General features: G+C 43.7%; 2 pseudogenes; both read left to right on the forward strand.

Annotated features, from left to right (window-relative positions):
* The first annotated feature begins 5,210 nt into the window (after window positions 1-5,210).
* LOC147959306 (uncharacterized) lies at window positions 5,211-5,822 on the forward strand (annotated as a pseudogene).
* A 6,709-nt stretch (window positions 5,823-12,531) lies between these two features.
* On the forward strand, window positions 12,532-14,974 carry LOC125521788 (uncharacterized; annotated as a pseudogene).
* The last annotated feature ends 4,976 nt before the right edge of the window (window positions 14,975-19,950 follow it).

A 19,950-nucleotide genomic window follows, 5' to 3' on the forward strand; every position in this document is an offset into this window, starting at 1 on the left:
CCCATTATGTTGTCTTCCTTGTCCAACGTCCAGTCTTTAGCATGTCATATTTTAATGAGTGCTCACAATCATAAAAGATGTCCAAGATAGTATATCTATATGTGAAGACCTCTCTTTTTTTATTACTTCCTATTAATTGCAATGATGACCAAAACTATGTTTGTCAACCCTCAACAACTTTTATTCATCATACCTTTTTCTATGTGAGCTCATTACTCTCCATAAGACTCACATGATCTCGTTGTTTATTTTTATTTCTTTCTCTTTTCCTTTGTTCACTTAGGATCATGGCAAAATAATCAAGCCCTTGACTCAACACTAATCTTTATTATATAGCTCACGGACTCGATTACATAGAAGGATTATAAAGCAAAACTCACAACTAGATCATACTAAGAAATTTTATTCTACTAGATCAAGATATTACCAAAAGGATCAAACTTAAGAAAAACGGTAAAGATAAAAGTGATGGTGATACGATACCGGGGCACTCCCCCAAGCTTGGCAGTTGCCAAGGGGAGTGCCCATACCATATACTCAATTCTTTGTTGTTGGTGGAGAAGGTGATGGTTTTGTTGATGGCGTAGGCTTGTCGTCCTTCTTCCAAGGCATAGGCTCACCATCATAGGAGGATGATCGAGTCTCCTGAAACCTCAAATCTGCAGCCAAACTCATCCTCTTGAATCTATATTCATACTCACAGTTTTGATTTTGCGGGTCATAGATCTGGGCTTGGAGGTGCTCGTTTTTCTCATGAAGCTTGAAGATGGCCTCCCCAATGTCCTTGACGTCCAGCTTGTGGTTGTTGGTGAACTCCGTGATCATAATGTGATTGGAATCGAGTCCACGCTCCACCATCTCCTGACACTTGAAAACTTCTTGCTCCAATGCCTCGAGCCTTGCCTCCGTGCTTCCGGTCTTCCTCGGTCCCTCAGCAGCGCGGATGTGCAACAACCCCTCACGCATCTCAATGGTTTGAGGGTGTTGCAGCACTTCTGCGAGGTAGGGGTTGATGACCTTGTCGAAGAACTGGTCCTTGGGAGCGCTTGAAGACGACATGACAACCTGGATCTGTCAGAAAAACAGCCCGAAACAAAAACAGGAGATTTTTGCGTGATATGGGAATCGAAACCTTCGGGATATTATATTATGAATTTTTACCGACCAAAATATGTGTTGTGTACGAAAACGAAGTCCGGAGAGCACACGAGGTGCCCACGAGGTAGGGGGCGCGCCCAGGAGGTAGGGCGTGCCCTCCACCCTCGTGGAGCCCTCGTGTCCTTCCCGGACTACTTCTTATTTTTCTATTTTTCTAAATATTCCAAAACAGAGAAATATTGCCTTAAAACTGTTTTGGAGTCGGTTTACTTACCGTACCACATACCTATTTCTTTTCAAAGTCTGAAACGTTCCGGAAAGTGTCCCTTATGTATTCCTCCGGGGTTACGGTTTCCATAATATTGTTTTCAACATTTATGGGATTACCTGAGATATAATGTTTGATTCTTTGACCATTCACCACCTTCGGATTTGTGCCTTTGAAGTTGTTGATTTTTATGGCACCGGAACGATAGACCTCCTCGATAACGTAAGGACCTTCCCATTTAGAGAGAAGTTTTCCTGCAAAAAATCTTAACCGAGAGTTGTATAGCAATACATAGTCACCTACATTGAACTCACGCTTTTGTATCCTTTTATCATGCCATCTTTTCACTTTTTCTTCAAACAACTTGGCATTTTCGTAGGCTTGGGTTCTCCATTCATCGAGTGAGCTAATATCAAATAACCTCTTCTCACCGGCAAGTTTAAAATCATAATTGAGCTCTTTAACAGCCCAATATGCCTTGTGTTCTAGTACGAGAGGTAAGTGACATGCTTTTCCATAAACCATTTATACGGAGACATAACCATAGGATTTTATATGCAATTCTATAGGCCCATAATGCACCATCAAATTTCTTGGACCAATTTTTCTAGATCTATTAATAGTCTTTTGCAAAATTAATTTGAGCTCTCTATTACTCAAGTCTACTTGACCACTAGACTATGGGTGATAAGGAGATGCAATTCTATGATTAACATCATATTTAGCAAGCATTTTACGGAAAGCACCATGAATAAAATGTGAACCACCATCAGTCATTAAATATCTAGGGACTCCAAATCTTGGAAAATAACTTCTTTAAGCATTTTAATAGAAGTGTTATGATCAGCACTACTAGTTGGAATAGCTTCTACCCACTTAGTAACGTAATCAATAGCAACTAAAATATGTGTATATCCATTAGAGGCAGGAAAAGGTCCCATATAATCAAAGCCCCAAACATCAAATGGTTCAATAACGAGTGAATAGTTCATAGGAATTTCTTGACGTCTACTAATGTTACCAATTCTTTGACATTCATCACAAGATAAGAAAAACTTACGAGCATCCTTGAAGAGAGTAGGCCAATAAAAACCAGATTGCAATACCTTATGTGCAGTTCTATCTCCAGCATGGTGTCCTCCATAAGCTTCGGAGTGACATTGCATAGGATCTGTTCCTGTCCATGCTCAGGTACACAACGTCTAATAACACCATCTACACCTTCTTTATAAAGATGTGGGTCATCCCAAAAGTAATGCCTCAAATCATAGAAGAACTTTTTCTTTTGCTGGTATGTAAAACTAGGTGGTATGAATTTGGCAACAATGTAATTAGCATAATCAGCATACCATGGAGCAGTATGAGAAGCATTTATGACATTTAATTGCTCATCAGGAAAGCTATCATCAATTGGTAGTGGGTCATCAAGCACATTTTCTAACCTAGACAAGTTGTCCGCAACGGGGTTCTCAGCTCCCTTTCTATCAACAATATGTAAATCAAATTCTTGTAGCAAGAGAACCCATCAAATAAGTCTAGGTTTAGCATCTTTCTTTTCCATGAGATATTTAATAGCAGCATGATCAGTGTGAATAATTACTTTAGAATCAACAATATAAGGTCTGAACTTATCACAAGCAAATACAACTGCTAAGAATTCTTTTTTAGTGGTAGCATAATTTCTTTGAGCATTGTCTAGGGTTTTACTAGCATATTGAATAACATTTAATTTCTTATCAACTCTTTGCCCTAGAACAGCACCTACAGCATAATCACTAGCATCACACATAATTTCAAAGGGTAAATTCCAATCAGGTGGCCGAACAATAGGTGCAGAGATCAATGCTTTCTTAAGAATTTCAAATGCTTCTACACGATCATCATCAAAAACAAATGGTATATCTTTTTGTAATAAATTAGTTAGAGGCCGAGAAATTTTTGAGAAGTCCTTAATGAACCTCCTATGAAATTCGGCATGACCAAGGAAACTTCTTATACCTTTGATGTCCTTGGGACATGGCATCTTCTCAATAGCATCAACCTTGGCTTTATCAACCTCAATACCTCTTTCAGAAACTTTGTGCCCCAAGACAATACCTTCATTAACCATAAAGTGGCACTTTTCCCAATTCAAGACAGGATTAGTTTCTTCACATCTCTACAAAACTCGATCAAGGTTGCTCAAGCAATCATCAAAAGAAGATCCATAGACGGAGAAATCGTCCATGAAAACCTCACAAATCTTTTCAGAAAAGTCAGAGAATATAGCCATCATGCATCTTTGAAAGGTAGCAGGTGCATTACATAAACCAAAAGGCATACGTCTATAAGCAAAAGTACAAAAAGGGCAAGTAAAAGTAGTCTTTGATTGATCTTTGGTTGACACAGGTATTTGAGAGAAACCAGAATAACCATCTAGAAAGCAAAAATGTGTATGTTTGGATAATCTTTCTAGCATTTGATCGATAAAAGGTAAGGGGTAATGATCCTTTTTAGTTGCCTTATTTAATTTGCGTAAATCAATTACCATCCTATAATCTGTAATAATTCTTTGAGGAATTAGTTCATCTTTATCATTAGGAACGACAGTAATACCTCCCTTCTTAGGGACACAATGGATAGGACTTACCCACTGACTATCAGCAACGGGGTAGATTATACCTGTGTAACGCCCCGAGACCGATGTGCCAGGTGTCTTCCAGTTATTCGCTGTCTTTGCCATGTCATTCACTTGCGTGTTGCATCTTGTCATGTCATCATGTGCATTGCATCTTCATGTTTTCAAAACTTGCATCCGTCCCGGCCTCCTTGTTCTCTCCGTTGTCCGTTCTGAGCCCAGACACACTTGCACACGCCCGCGGCATGTCCAAAATATTATTTTATAAGTGGCCAGAAAATGTTCTCGGAATGGGATGAAAGTTGGCGTGCGGTGTTTTTATGTTGTAGGTAGGCTGCCTGTCAATTTTCGTCGCATTCGGAGTTTGTTTGACGCCCCAACGGATAACTATAGCGGCAATATAGCCGGTCTAACGTCGGACGTTTTCGGTCTCCGGAAATCGTGCCGGGCTGCATCTCTCCCCTCTTCTCTCAGACCAACCCGCTCTTCACAATCCGCCATAGCCAACCTAACCTCTCTTGTCAGCCCGTGGCCCTCCTCGCGCGCGCGTCCGAAAGTTGTCCCGGACCCGAACCGGGCAGTCATCACCGTTGGATCCGGATCATCCCCAAACATCTACAAAACATCTCCGTTTTGTTAATTGGGCCCCCTAACCTAATATTTCGTGACCGTCCGATTACGATCGGAGGGACGAGGTAGCCCCTAACCTAATCTGTGATGTATTTATAGTCCACCCACATGCCTATTTGGACAAACCCTAGACCAACTCCCTAAAATCCCTCCACCCCGCCGCCAGACCAGATCCACCTCGGGATCCCCCTCCTTGTTTTCCTCCACCCACCAACCAGCACTCTCCACTGCTCCTCCCCGATTTGCTAGCCTCGATCCCGAGTTCCTCCTCTGCTTCTTGCCCAGGCACCCGAAGCTTACCTCTTCTCCCCCTCGATCTCGAATGAATCGTGAAGCCGCCCAAATCCTGCAGACGCCCGAGCACCGACCGTCAACCGAAGCTCCATCACCTGCGACCAGGACCGACCTCTTTTTCTCCCCTTCCTCCTTACCGTTTACTTCTCCTCCTCTCTCTCAACTCCCTCTCCGTCTCTGTACCAGGTACGAACAGGAGAGCACCCGACTCCATGGATGGCCTCGAGTTCTTCCCCAACGCCAGCCTTCTCAACCACCTCGCGTCACCGCTCCCGTTGCAGCTGCTTCCTCGAGCTCCCTCACATGGCGTCCATGGCGCCCGGGTTCCTCCTCAACCCCGCCATCTTCAGCACCCGCGCCATGGAGCTCCATGTCCACCGGCTCGCCTCCGCTTCGATCCGGCAGGGAAAGGGACCCCGGCGATCTCCCGCGACCGGACCTGGCCACCCCGACGCCCTATGCCCTCGGGCCCCATCGGACCTCCTTCCTCTGTGCCAAGCATCGCCGGCCGGCCATCGAAGCCGCGCGCCAAGCTCCTCTGCCTCGCTCGCCTGCAACCACCTCGTCCCTGCTCCAGAGAAGGACGAGCAGCGCCGTGCCGTTGACTGCATCGCCAGATCCGCCGCCCACGTCCTTGACTGGATACGCCATGCTCCCCGTCCTCCGCCAAGTCCCTGCCGCTGCGCCGCCGTTGGTCAGGCCTCACCTCTGCTTTGCTCGAACAGGGAGGAGAACGCCTCTGCCTCTGTTCGCTCGGGCCGCCCGCGTGTTGACCGTGCCGCCTTGTCAAGCCGCCCCTTGGGCCAGATCCACCGACTGGGCTTGGCCCAATGTGAGCACCCAATCCAGTCCTCCTCCTCTGTTGGCCCAGTCCAGCAGATTCGACCCGCTTCTATTTTTTTTCCCTATCAGTGATTTTGTCTTTTATTCAGTGTTTTACAGATTTTCAGAAACCCCCCTGTTGTTCATGCATATTTTATCTCTCAACCTGTGCATCATATTAAAACAAGTTATATATGAAAGTTGCTTAGAATTTTGTCTAGTTTAATAATTCGCAACTTTCATCCATGTTAAAAATGTTTAAAATGCGTTTTGAATAAATTTGCCCCTATGCCATGTTAAAATGATTTATTTCATAACTAAATATCCGTAGCTCCGAATTAAATAATCTTTATATGTAAATGAGGTAGAAAAATGCTTAGTTTATCATGGTGGCATCTCTTTGCATGTTTAACAACTCTAAAATTGTGTTTAGGGCAGAACAATACCAAACCTAATATATGCATATGAGGATTTACCGGAATTGTTGTTCGTTGCTTCCGGCCTCATTTAAACTTGACTAGATAGGTAGTTTTACTTTGCTTCACCCTCTTGCCATGTTTGACAACATTTAATATTGTTGGGTACATAAACGAGAGAGAACTAAATAATTGATGTGGTGTTCCGTCAATATGCAACCCGTTGCATATTGAGCTCCACTTAACTTGTAGTGTTGTTTGTGCACTTTAACATGCCATGCATATTTAAACTGGACATGCATCATACTTGGTTGTGCATCATGCCATGATTATGTGATGGTTGTTTACTATGTTGTTTGCTTCTTTCCGGTGTTGCTTCTTCGGGTTGGTTCCGTTAACGTTGCATTTGTGAGGACCCGTTCGACTACGTCCGTTTGTCTTCTTCATGGTCTCGTTCTTCTTCCTTGCGGGATCTCAGGCAAGATGACCATACCCTCGAAATCACTTCTATCTTTGCTTGCTAGTTGCTCGCTCTTTTGCTATGCCTATGCTGCGATACCTACCACTTGCTTATAATGCCTCCCATAATGTTGAACCAAGCCTCTAACCTACCTTGTCCTAGCAAACCGTTGTTTGGCTATGTTACCGCTTTGCTCAGCCCCTCTTATAGCGTTGTTAGTTGCAGGTGAAGATTGAAGTTTGTTCCTTGTTGGAACATGGAGATGTTGTTCCTTGTTGGAACATGTTTACTAGTTGGGATATCACAATATATCTTATTTAATTAATGCATCTATATACTTGGTAAAGGGTGGAAGGCTCGGCCTTATGCCTGGTGTTTTGTTCCACTCTTGCCGCCCTAGTTTCCGTCATATTAGTGTTATGTTCCCGGATTTTGCGTTCCTTACGCGGTTGGGCTATAATGGGAACCCCTTGACAGTTCGCCTTGAATAAAACTCCTCCAGCAATGCCCAACCTTGGTTTTACCATTTGCCTCACCACCACCTACTTTTCCCTTGGGAGTCGCTCTCTCGAGGGTCATCGTTATTTTAACCCCCCCCTGGCCCAGTGCTCCTCTGAGTGTTGGTCCAAACTAGATCCCCTTGCAGCGCCACCTCGGGGAAACTCGAGGGCTGGTTTTAGTTGTACGGACTGCTCATCTGAGTGTGCCCTGAGAACGAGATATGTGCAGCTCCTATCGGGATTTGTCGGCACATTCGGGTGGTGTTGCCGGACTTGTTTTACCATTGTCGAGGATGTCTTGTAACCGGGATTCCGAGCCTGATCGGGTCTTCCCGCTAGAAGGAATATCCTTCGTTGACCATGAGAGCTTGTGATGGGCTAAGTTGGGACACCCCTGCAGGGATTTGAACTTTCGAAAGCTGTGCCCGTGGTTATGGGCAGATGGGAATTTGTTAATGTCCGGTTGTAGAAAACCTGAAGTTGACCTTAATTAAAATGCATCAACCGCGTGTGTAACCGTGATGGTCTCTTCTCGGCGGAGTCCGGTAAGTGAACACGGTGTTGGAGTTATGCTTGACGTAGGTTGTTCTAGGATCACTTCTTGGTCATAGATTTCTCGAACGTGCTTTGCCTTCTCTTCTCGCTCTCTTTCGCGTATATGTTAGCCACCAAATATGCTAGTCGCTTGCTGCAGCTCCACATCATACCTTTACCTTACCCATAAGCTTAAATAGTCTTGATCGTGAGGGTGTGAGATTGCTGAGTCCCCGTGACTCAAAGATTACTTCAAAAACCAGCTTGCAGGTGCCGTTGAACCGTGCAGACGACGCAACCAAGCTCAGGAGGAGCTCGATGAAGATCTTGTCCTTTGTGTTGTTTCGTTCTAGTTGATCAGTAGTGGAGCCCAGTTGGGGTCGATCGGGCACCTTGTCGCATTTGCGGTTCTTCTTTTATTTTGGTTCCGCAGTCGGACCTTGATTGTATCTGGATGATGTAATATTTTATTCATGTAATTGTGTGAAGTGGCGATTGTAAGCCAACTATGTATCTCTTTCCCTTATGTATTACATGGGTTGTGTGAAGATTACCTCACTTGCAACATTGCTTTCAATGCGGTTATGCCTCTAAGTCATGCTTCGACACGTGGGAGATATAGCCGCATCGAGGGCGTTACAAGTTGGTAATCAGAGCCTTCCCCGACCTTAGAAGCCCCCACTGCTTGATCGTTTTTAGCAGCCGTTGTTGAGTCTAGAAAAATGTTTTGAGTCTTTCAGGAATTATATATCGGAGAGTTTAGGAATTATTTTTACTCCCCAGTCCCTTCATCGCTCTGGTGAGGAATCCTGACGTAGAGTTTTGACTCTTCTCTTCTCAAATTTCACAAAAAAAAATTAGGATCACGCGGGTATCTTGGAATCGTTCCGATGGTTTTGTGACGAGAACATTGTTCTTGGTGCCTCCTGTCATTTAGGGGTTGTGGCAATGTCCCGGGGAGTTGAGCTCCGAGGTGTTTTCATCACAATTTTATCGTTGCAGTTCTGGAATACCTGAGTTTAGTTCGCTGACATCGAAAATCTCTTTTATGCAGTTGTTGGTGAGATAACCTCGACGCCACCCAGTACTGGGGCGGGAGTTCGGGAGTATTGCCATAACTCGTATAACGGATGCCTTTCGAAGGTTGAGGTAGATGATTTTCAAAGGTTTCTTGGTTATGTGTTGAAGGATGGATACACCTGGATGTAGGATTTGCTAGTTTTGGGTGAGATATTATGCTTCCCCTGTATACCCAACACCTGATTGCATAACCGGAAAATTTCGGGAGTTTATAAGTGGGAATTCAAGTAGCTCTTAGGATATCTTTTCGACAGATGTATGATACGAAATTGGGGTTCGACGTCTAGTGGTCCGCCTATTCACGGTTGGTTTTACAGTGGTCTCGTTGTGTCTTAAAGAGTCCTTGGCTATGCCAACTCGGGGACGCTTCATATGTCATGTGCACTGCCTTGTACATGATGGTGCTGTACGATCGAGCCCGTGTAGGCCCCACCACGAAAACTTCAGACGAAATCTCTATCATATGTTTGTTCCGGCTTATTCTGCAAGCCAATCCTTGTTTTTTTGTTTTGAGTTGTGGTATTCGAGTTGCTTCGAAGGCAAATGTTGATTCCATACCTTCCCCAAATGGTGTTCTCATACTCCGATGTGAATACTAATCCTTCTAGATAATCAAGATTGTCATGCCAATTTCTTTTAAACCGGCGTGTTTCTCTTCAAGTGGATCCGATCATTTCAACTCCCGCAAGATCAATTATCACTTCTTCTCAACGGTGTTTGTTTCATTCGTCCCAAGCTGCCTTTGTTTTTCCCTCCCTCCCACCCTTGTTTCTTCGAGGAACCATATTTCTTATTCAAGTATCCTTTTATTCATGTGAAGTCTCTCCATTCTTTTCCGTCAATATTCTTACCCGATGGTTCTCAAGAAGATGTTCTACTAGTTCGTCATTCTTCATTCTTTTAATCTCCGGTGGTTTCAAGTCAAGCTTTGTTGATCATATCCTTTTCTCATTTTAAATGTTTTCTTATGCAGGTGCACCTCATTATCATTCCCCGCTTGCTAGTCAATTGTTCCGGAGTGCTGAAGATATCTCGAAGATTCGTGTTTCCACTCTACATTCATTCAAGCTCTTTCGAGGATGTTCCCTCATTCAAGTCATTTAATTCAACCAGTGCAACTTATCTTTTAAATCATTTCAACAGTGTTTCTTTTGAGTGGGCCCTAACCCACAGGTCTTTTCCCAGGATCTTACCTGACTCTTCTAATTTTTCCCGGCGTCAAATCTCAAATCCTTTTCCAAGTTTGACGTAAGAATGAATTACCATCAGTCATATGTATTTCTCCAAGATCGGTCAAATTCTTTTCATTGTTGGATCAACTTCTTCGTTTTTGATTCTTTCGGAGTGTCTAAATAATTCATGGTGGTGTTTCTCATCATCATTCTCGGGTTTTGAAGACTGAAGAAGAGTTTGTTTTAATCTTGCTCCGTTCTCTTCAAGATTCGTGATTATAGCTTGTTGCCATCCTCTCATAACTGTTTTGATTGTGAAAATTCTTTTCATCCATCCAGAGCATTTCATGAGTTGTTTTAATTTCTTTCCTCCGAAGCCCATCATTTCAGAAGAATTATTCATTCTCAGCTTTCAGCTCTTTTTCTCTAAATCTTACCGGTGCATCGTTCAAATATCCTCAAATCAGCTCGTGATCTCTTCGTTATCATGGATCTAATTTCTCTCAGGCATCCTCGTTTATTTGCTAATTCTTCCCGGTGATTCGTTATCTTTTATTCATTCTTTTCAATCCTTACGGTGGTTCGTTTAAGATTTCTCTTCCTTCTTTATCATACCAATTCATTCGTTGTTTCGATCCTACCGGTGGTTCGTTGAAGACCCTCTCAAGTTTGCGCTATATCTCTTAACCCTTTCAACGGGAAGAAGTAATATGCCAAATCCTTTCATTGTCATCAATTTAATTGGTGAAGGATAATCATAATGTAATTCTTATTCTTGTTTCATCCATATGTTAATCTTTTCTTCCGGAGTTTGTTCACGATGATTAAATTCTTGGTTTCAAGTGCTCGTATTTCTTTCCCAGAGTTCCAAGCTCTAATTATCACGGATATCCATCTAAATCATTACAAGGTTTCACCTTGTGTTCCTACTTCTCTTTATTTTCATTATTCTTTTTGTTTACCGGAGTGCTTCATGAAGGTTCTACATGATGGTTCATCAAGGATTTAATTTCCTTATCGCAGTGTTCTTTAAGATTCTTTTCAGAGGAGCTCAACCATTCTTCATCTTGCAATCCAGAGTGCAATTCGTTCTACCGTATCATTAGAGGTGGTATTATGTCATTCTTGATAATTTGAGTTCATGTTCCATGATTCACATGTTGTTAAGAAAAACATATTTTAAATCCATCAATCTCTTCATTGGTATTATCTTGGGTTATATTTCACCTAAAGCCGTCCCTAAGGATTGTTGCTTTTATGGTGCTTATAAATGATCCAAAGTTCTTCTTTTATCCTCTCGGCGAAATAGTTTCTCGTCTCCTTGTGTATATCAATCCAGTCAAATCTTTTCCGTGAGTGGCAAGTTGTCACCTCATAATTTTGAGATGTCTTCTATAAGTCCATGTCAATCTTATCCTTTTCGTTGTTGGATTCCCAACAACTCCGTTCGACCCTTCTCCTAAAGATGCCTTGTCGAGCTCTTTTGTGGCAGATTTTGGCATTTTCTTCTCCATTCTCCTATTTCAATGATCTAACTTCTATTCTTTTCTTCCTGAGACATTGTGATGTTTCATCTTTTCGTTTTGTCAGGATCATGTTATTTTCTTGGTTTATCCATTTAACCGGAGTGTTGTGCCCCTTTTGCTCAAGCTCTTTCATTTTATCAAGTCTTCATCTCTTTTCAACAGAAGTGCTACCCGAATCAGTTCTTTCTTATTCCTCTTTCTTAACGGAGTGCTTTCAACTTTGTTATTCTTCGTTGCTTTCTTTCTTTCAATGTGCTCAACCTTTTCAAGGTTCTTTGGTTTCGCTCGTTTGTCAAAGAAGAAACTTAGTTTTACCTCTTCTCTTTCTCTTCTGTTTTCCCTCCGGTGCCATTCTAGATCTCGGGACGAGATCCTCTCATAGTGGTGGACTGTTGTAACGCCCCGAGACCGATGTGCTAGGTGTCTTCCAGTTATTCACTGTCTTTGCCATGTCATTCGCTTGCGTGTTGCATCTTGTCATGTCATCATGTGCATTGCATCTTCATGTTTTCAAAACTTGCATCCGTCCCGGCCTCCTCGTTCTCTCCATTGTACGTTCTGAGCCCAGACACACTTGCACGCGCCCGCGGCATGTCCGAAATATTATTTTATAAGTGGCCGGAAAATGTTCTCGGAATAGGATGAAAGTTGGCGTGCGGTGTTTTTATGTTGTAGGTAGGCTGCCTGTCCATTTTCGTCGCATTCGGAGTTCGTTTGACGCCCCAACGGATAACTATAGCGGCAATATAGCCGGTCTAACGTCGGACGTTTTCGGTCTCCGGAAATCGTGCCGGGCTGCATCTCTCCCCTCTTCTCTCAGACCAACCCGCTCTTCACAATCCGCCATACCCAACCTAACCTCTCTCGTCAGCCCGTGGCCCTCCTCGCACGCGCGTCCGAAAGTTGTCCCGGACCCGAACCGGGCAGTCGTCACTGTTGGATCCGGATCATCCCCAAACATCTACAAAACCTCTCCGTTTTGTTAATTGGGCCCCCTAACCTAATATTTCACGACCGTCCAATTACGACCGGCGGGACGAGGTAGCCCCTAACCTAATCTGTGATGTATTTATAGTCCACCCACATGCCTATTTGGACAAACCCTAGACCAACTCCCTAAAATCCCTCCACCCCGCCGCCAGACCAGATCCACCTCGGGATCCCCCCTTGTTTTCCTCCACCCACCAACCAGCGCTCTCCACTGCTCCTCCCCAATTTGCTAGCCTCGATCCCGAGTTCCTCCTCTGCTTCTTGCCCAGGCACCCGAAGCTTACCTCTTCTCCCCCTCGATCTCGAATGAATCGTGAAGCCGCCCAAATCCTGCAGATGCCCGAGCACCGGCCGGCAACCGAAGCTCCATCACCTGCGACCAGGACCGACCTCTTCTGCTCCCCTTCCTCCTTCCCGTTTCCATCTCCTCCTCTCTCTCAACTCCCTCTCCGTCTCTGTACCAGGTACGAACAGGAGAGCACCCAACTCCATGGATGGCCTCGAGTTCTTCCCCAACGCCAGCCTTCTGAACCACCTTGCGTCACCGCCTCCCGTTGCAGCTGCTTCCTCGAGCTCCCTAACATGGTGTCCATGGCGCCCAGGTTCCTCCTCAAACCCGCCATCTTCAGCACCCGCGCCCTGGAGCTCCATGTCCACAGGCTTGCCTCCGCTTCGATCCGGCAGGGAAAGGGACCCCGGCGATCTCCCGCGACCGGACCCGGCCACCCCAACGCCCTATGCCCTCGGGCCCCATCGGACCTCCTTCCTCTGTGCCAAGCATCGCCGGCCGGCCATCGAAGCCATGCGCCAAGCTCCTCTGCCTCGCTCGCCTGCATCCGCCTCGTCCCTGCTCCAGAGAAGGACGAGCAGCGCCGTGCCGTTGACTGCATCGCCAGATCCGCCGCCCACGTCCTCGACTGGATACGCCATGCTCCCCGTCCTCCGCCAAGTCCCTGCCGCTGTGCCGCCGTTGGTCAGGACTCACCTCTGCTTCGCTTGAACAGGGAGGAGAACGCCTCTGCCTCTGTTCGCTTGGGCCGCCCGCGCGTTGACCGTGCCGCCTTGTCAAGCCGCCCCTTGGGCCAGATCCACCGACTGGGCTTGGCCCAATGTGAGCACCCAATCCAGTCCTCCTCCTCTGTTGGCCCAGTCCAGCAGATTTGACCCGCTTCTATTTTTTCCCTATCAGTGATTTTTTCTTTTCTTCAGTGTTTTACAGATTTTCAGAAACCCCCCTGTTGTTCATGCATATTTTATCTCTCAACCTGTGCATCATATTAAAACAAGTTATATATGAAAGTTGCTTAGAATTTTGTCTAGTTTAATAATTCGCAACTTTCATCCATGTTAAAAATGTTTAAAATGCGGTTTGATTTAATTTGCCCCTATGCCATGTTAAAATGATTTATTTCATAACTAAATAACCGTAGCTCCGAATTAAATAATCTTTATATGTAAATGGGGTATAAAAATGCCTAGTTTATCATGGTGGCATCTCTTTGCATGTTTAAAAACTCTAAAATTGTGTTTAGGGAAGAACAGTACCAAACCTAATATATGCATATGAGGATTTACCAGAATTGTTGTTCGTTGCTTCCGGCCTCATTTAAACTTGACTAGATAGGTAGTTTTACTTTGCTTCACCCTCTTGCCATGTTTGACAACATTTAATATTGTTGGGTACATAAACGAGAGAGAACTAAATAATTGATGTGGTGTTCCGTCAATATGCAACACATTGCATATTGAGCTCCACTTAACTTGTAGTGTTGTTTGTGCACTTTGCCATGCCATGCATATTTAAACCGGACATGCATCATACTTGGTTGTGCATCATGCCATGATTATGTGATGGTTTTTTACTATGTTGTTTGCTTCTTTCCGGTGTTGCTTCTCCGGGTCGGTTCCGTTAACGTCGCGTTTGTGAGGACCCGTTCGACTACGTCCGTTTGTCTTCTTCATGGTCTCGTTCTTCTTCCTTGCGGGATCTCAGGAAAGATGACCATACCCTCGAAATCACTTCTATCTTTGCTTGCTAGTTGCTCGCTCTTTTGCTATGCCTATGCTGCGATACCTACCACTTGCTTATAATGCCTCCCATAATGTTGAACCAAGCCTCTAACCCACCTTGTCCTAGCAAACCGTTGTTTGGCTATGTTACCGCTTTGCTCAGCCCCTCTTATAGCGTTGTTAGTTGCAGGTGAAGATTGAAGTTTGTTCCTTGTTGGAACATGGAGATGTTGTTCCTTGTTGGAACATGTTTACTTGTTGGGATATCACAATATATCTTATTTAATTAATGCATCTATATACTTGGTAAATGGTGGAAGGCTCGGCCTTATGCCTGGTGTTTTGTTCCACTCTTGCCGCCCTAGTTTCCATCATATCGGTGTTATGTTCCCGGATTTTGCGTTCCTTACGCGGTTGGGCTATAATGGGAACCCCTTGACAGTTCGCCTTGAATAAAACTCCTCCAGCAATGCCCAACCTCGGTTTTACCATTTTCCTCACCACCACCTACTTTTCCCTTAGGAGTCGCTCTCTCGAGGGTCATCATTATTTTAACCCCCCCGGGCCAGTGCTCCTCTGAGTGTTGGTCCAAACTAGAGCCCCTTGCAGCGCCACCTCGGGGAAACTCGAGGGCTGGTTTTAGTTGTACGGACTGCTCATCTGAGTGTGCCCTGAGAATGAGATATGTGCAGCTCCTATCGGGATTTGTCGGCACATTCGGGCGGTGTTGCTGGACTTGTTTTACCATTGTCGAGGATGTCTTGTAACCGGGATTCCGAGTCTGATTGGGTCTTCCCTCTAGAAGGAATATCCTTCGTTGACCGTGAGAGCTTGTGATGGGCTAATTAAGTTGGGACACCCATGCAGGGATTTGAACTTTCGAAAGCCGTGCCCGCAGTTATGAGCAGATGGGAATTTGTTAATGTCCAGTTGTAGAAAACCTGAAGCTGACCTTAATTAAAATGCATCAACCGCGTGTGTAACCGTGATGGTCTCTTCTCGGCAGAGTCCGGGAAGTGAACACAGTGTTAGGTTCAACTTTAATTTGCTCAAGAGGTGTATAAGTCTTAATATTGCTTTTACGAACCACAGTTGAAGCTTTAGCATGATCCTTTATACTAACAGGAAAAGGTGGTTTCTCAACATAAGAAGTAGGAACAATAGGATCATTATAAGTGACAATCTTTTCTTCAACTTTAATAGGTGCACCGATTTTTACTTCTATGGGAGGATGATATTTAAACCACTTCTCCTTGGGGAGATCAACATAAGTAGCCAAAGATTCACAGAAAGAAGCTACTATCTCAGAGTCAAGTCCATATTTAGTGCTAAATTTACGGAAAACATCGGTATCCATAAAATATTTAACACAATCAAAACTAGGTGTCATAACTGACTCCTTACCTTTGTCGAGGTCCCAATCTTCAGAGTTGCGTTTAATTCTTTCCAATAAATACCATTTGAATTCAATAGTCTTCATCATAAAAGAGCCTGCACAAGAAGTATCAAGCATGGTGCGATTGCTATCAGAAAGCCGAGCATAAATTTTTTGAATAATCATTTCTCTTGAGAGCTCATGATTGGGGCATGAATATAACATTGATTTAAGCCTCCCCAAGCTTGAGTGATGCTTTATCCTTTGCGAGGCCAAAAATTATATATATAATTGTGATCACGATGAACAATATGCATAGGATAAAACTTCTGATGAAATTCCAATTTCAATCGTTTGTAATTCCAAGACCCCATATTATCACATAGCCTATACCATGTCGATGCATCTCCCTTCAAAGATAAAGGGAAGACCTTCTTCTTAACAACATCTCTGGGTACACCTGCAAGCTTAAATAATCCACAAACTTCATCCACATATATTAGATACTCATCAGGATGCTTTGCTCCATCTCCTAAAAAGGGATTAGCTAGCAGTTTTTCTGTCATACCCGAAGGAATTTCAAAGCAGACATTTTCATTTTCAGTAGGTTGAGGAGCAACTCTTTGCTCTACTGGTCGGGGTGAAGATACCCCGAACAAGCCCCTCATAGGATTACTTTCCATAGTAACAAGTGACAGTAAATTTCAGCACACTATATAAATTTTTCCTTACCAAATTCCACCTACCAAAGGCGCTTCACTCCCCAGCAATGGCGCCAGAAAAGAGTCTTGATGACCCACAAGTATAGGGGATCTATCGTAGTCCTTTCGATAAGTAAGAGTGTCGAACCCAACGAGGAGCAGAAGGAAATGATAAGCGGTTTCCAGCAAGGTATTCTCTGCAAGTACTGAAACAAGTGGTAACAGATAGTTTTGTGATAGGATAATTTGTAATGAGCAACAAGTAACAAAAGTAAATAAAGTGCAGCAAGGTGGACCAATCCTTTTTGTAGAAAAGGACAAGCCTACACAAACTCTTATATAGAGAAAAGCACTCCCGAGGACGCATGGGAATATCATCAAGATAGTTTTCATCACGCTCATATGATTCGCGTTCGGTACTTTGATAATTTGGTATGTGGGTGGACCAGTGCTTGGGTACTGTCCTTACTTGGACAAGCATCCCACTTATGATTAACCTCTATTACAAGCATCTGCAACTACAACAAAAGTATTAAGGTAAACCTAACCATAGCATGAAACATATGGATCCAAATCAGCCCCTTAATTACGAAGCAACGCATAAACTAGGGTTTAAGCTTCTATCACTCTAGCAACCCATCATCTACTTATTACTTCCCAATGCCTTCCTCTAGGCCCAAATAATGGTCAGGTGTCATGTAGTCGATGTTCACATAACACCACTAGAGGAGAGACAACATACATCTCATCAAAATATCGAACGAATACCAAATTCACATGACTACTAATAGCAAGACTTCTCCCATGTCCTCAGGTACAAACGTAACTACTCACAAAGCATAAACATGTTCATAATCAGAGGGGTATTAATATGCATATAGGATCTGAACATATGATCTTCCACCAAATAAACCAACTAGCATCAACTACAAGGAGTAATTAACACTACTAGCAACCTACTAGCACCAATCCCGGACTTGGAGACAAGAATTGGATACAAGAGATGAACTAGGGTTTTGAGAGGAGATGGTGCTGATGAAGATGTTGATGGAGAATGCGCTCTCCTGATGAGAGGAGCATTGGTGATGACGATGGCGATGATTTCCCCCTCCGGGAGGGAAGTTTCCCCGGCAGAACAGCTCTGCCGGAGCCCTAGATTGGTTCTGCCAAGGTTCCGCCTCATGGCGGCAGAGTTTCGTCCGAGAAGATGGCTTCATATTGTTTTCCCATCGAAAGACTTCATATAGCAGAAGATGGCCACCGGAGGGCCACCAGGGGGCCCACGAGGTAGGGGTGCACCTAGGGGGGTAGGGCGCGCCCCCCACCATCGTGGGCAGGGTGTGGCCCCCCTGGTGAATCTCTTCCGCTGAGTATTTTTTATATATTCTGAAAACGTCTTCCGTGATGTTTCAGGACTTTTGGAGCTGTGCAGAATAGGTCTCTAATATTTGCTCCTTTTCCAGCCCAGAATCCCAGCTGCCGCCATTCTCCTCTTCATGTAAACCTTGTAAAATAAGAGAGAATAGGCATAAGTATTGTGTCATAATGTGTAATAACAGCCCATAATGCAATAAATATCGATATAAAATCATAATGCAAAATGGGCGTATCATTCACCAGCACCATATCATCTCAAACCCTAGTTCATCTCTTGTATCCAATCTTTGTATCCAAACCTCAGATTGGTACCTTTGGGTTGCTAGTAGTGTTGATTACTCCTTGTAGTTGATGCTAGTTGGTTTACTTGGTGGAAGATCATATGTTCAGATCCATTATGCATATTAATACCCCTCTGATTATGAACATGAATATGCTTTGTGAGTAGTTAGGTTTGTTCCTGAGGACATGGGAGAAGTCTTGCTATTAGTAGTCATGTGAATTTGGTATTCGTTCCATATTTTGATGAGATGCATGTTGTCATCCCTCTAGTGGTGTCATGTGAATGTCGACTACATGACACTTCACCATTGTTTGGGCCTAGAGGGAGGCATTGGGAAGTAATAAGTAGATGATGGGTTGCTAGAGTGACAGAAAATTAAACACTAGTTTATGTGTTGCTACGTAAGGGGCTGATTTGGATCCATATGTTTCATGCTATGGTTAGGTTTACCTTAATACTTCTGTTGTAGTTGCGGATGCTTGCAATGGGGGTTAATCATAAGTGGGATGCTTGTCCAATTAAGGACAGCACCCAAGCACCGGTCCACCCACATATCAGATTATCAAAGTACCGAACGCGAATCATATGAACGTGATGAAAACTAGCTTGATGATAATTCCCATGTGTCCTTGGGAGCGCTTTCCTTCATATAAGAGTTTGTCCAGGCTTGTCCTTTGCTACAAAAAGGATTGGGCCATCTTGCTGCACCTTATTTACTTTTATTACTTGCTACTCGTTACAAATTAACTTATCACAAAACTATTTGTTACTGATAATTCCAGTGCTTGCAGAGAATACCTTACCGAAAACTGCTTATCATTTCCTTCTGCTCCTCGTTGGGTTAGACACTCTTACTTATCGAAAAGCTATGATAGATCCCCTACACTTGTGGGTCATCAAGACTCTTTTCTAGTGCCGTTGCCGGGGAGTGAAGCGCCTTTGGTAGGTGGAATTTGGTAAGGAAAATTTATATAGTGTGCTGAAATTTATAGTCACTTATTACTATGGAACATAATCTGTTGAGGGGCTTGTTTGGGGTATCTTCACCCCGACCAGTAGAGCAAAGAGTTTCTCCTCAACCTACTGAACCTACTGAAAATGTTTACTTTGAAATCCCTTCAGGTATGATAGAGAAACTGCTAGCTAATCCTTTTACAGGAGATGGAACATTGCATCCTGATTTACACTTAATCTATGTGGATGAAGTTTGTGGATTATTTAAGCTTGCGGGTACGCCCGATGATGTTATCAAGAAGAAGGTCTTCCCTTTATAATTGAAGGGAGAGGCATTGACATGGTATAGGCTATGTGATGATATGGGATCATGGGACTACAAGCGATTGAAATTGGAATTTCACCAGAAGTTTTATCCTATGCATCTTGTTCATTGTGATTGTAATTATATACATAATTTTTGGCCTCGCGAAGGAGAAAGCATCGCTCAAGCTTGGGGGAGGCTTAAGTCAATGTTATATTCATGCCCCAATCATGAGCTCTCAAGAGAAATGATTATTCAAAAAATTTATGCTCGGCTTTCTCTCAGTAATCGCTCCATGCTTGATACTTCTTGTACTGGATCTTTTATGATGAAGACTATTGAATTCAAATGGGATTTATTGGAAAGAATTAAACGCAACTCTGAAGATTGGGACCTCGAGGAAGGTAAGGAGTCGGGTATAACACCTAAGTTTGATTGTGTTAAATCTTTTATGGATACCGATGCTTTTCGTGAATTTAGCACTAAATATGGACTTGACTCTGAGATAGTAGCTTCTTTCTGTGAATCCTTTGCTACTC

The sequence above is a fragment of the Triticum urartu genome, chromosome 7A, assembly GCF_056163025.1.
Source record: "Triticum urartu cultivar PI428250 chromosome 7A, HENAU_Tu73, whole genome shotgun sequence".
Lineage (NCBI taxonomy): Eukaryota > Viridiplantae > Streptophyta > Magnoliopsida > Poales > Poaceae > Triticum > Triticum urartu.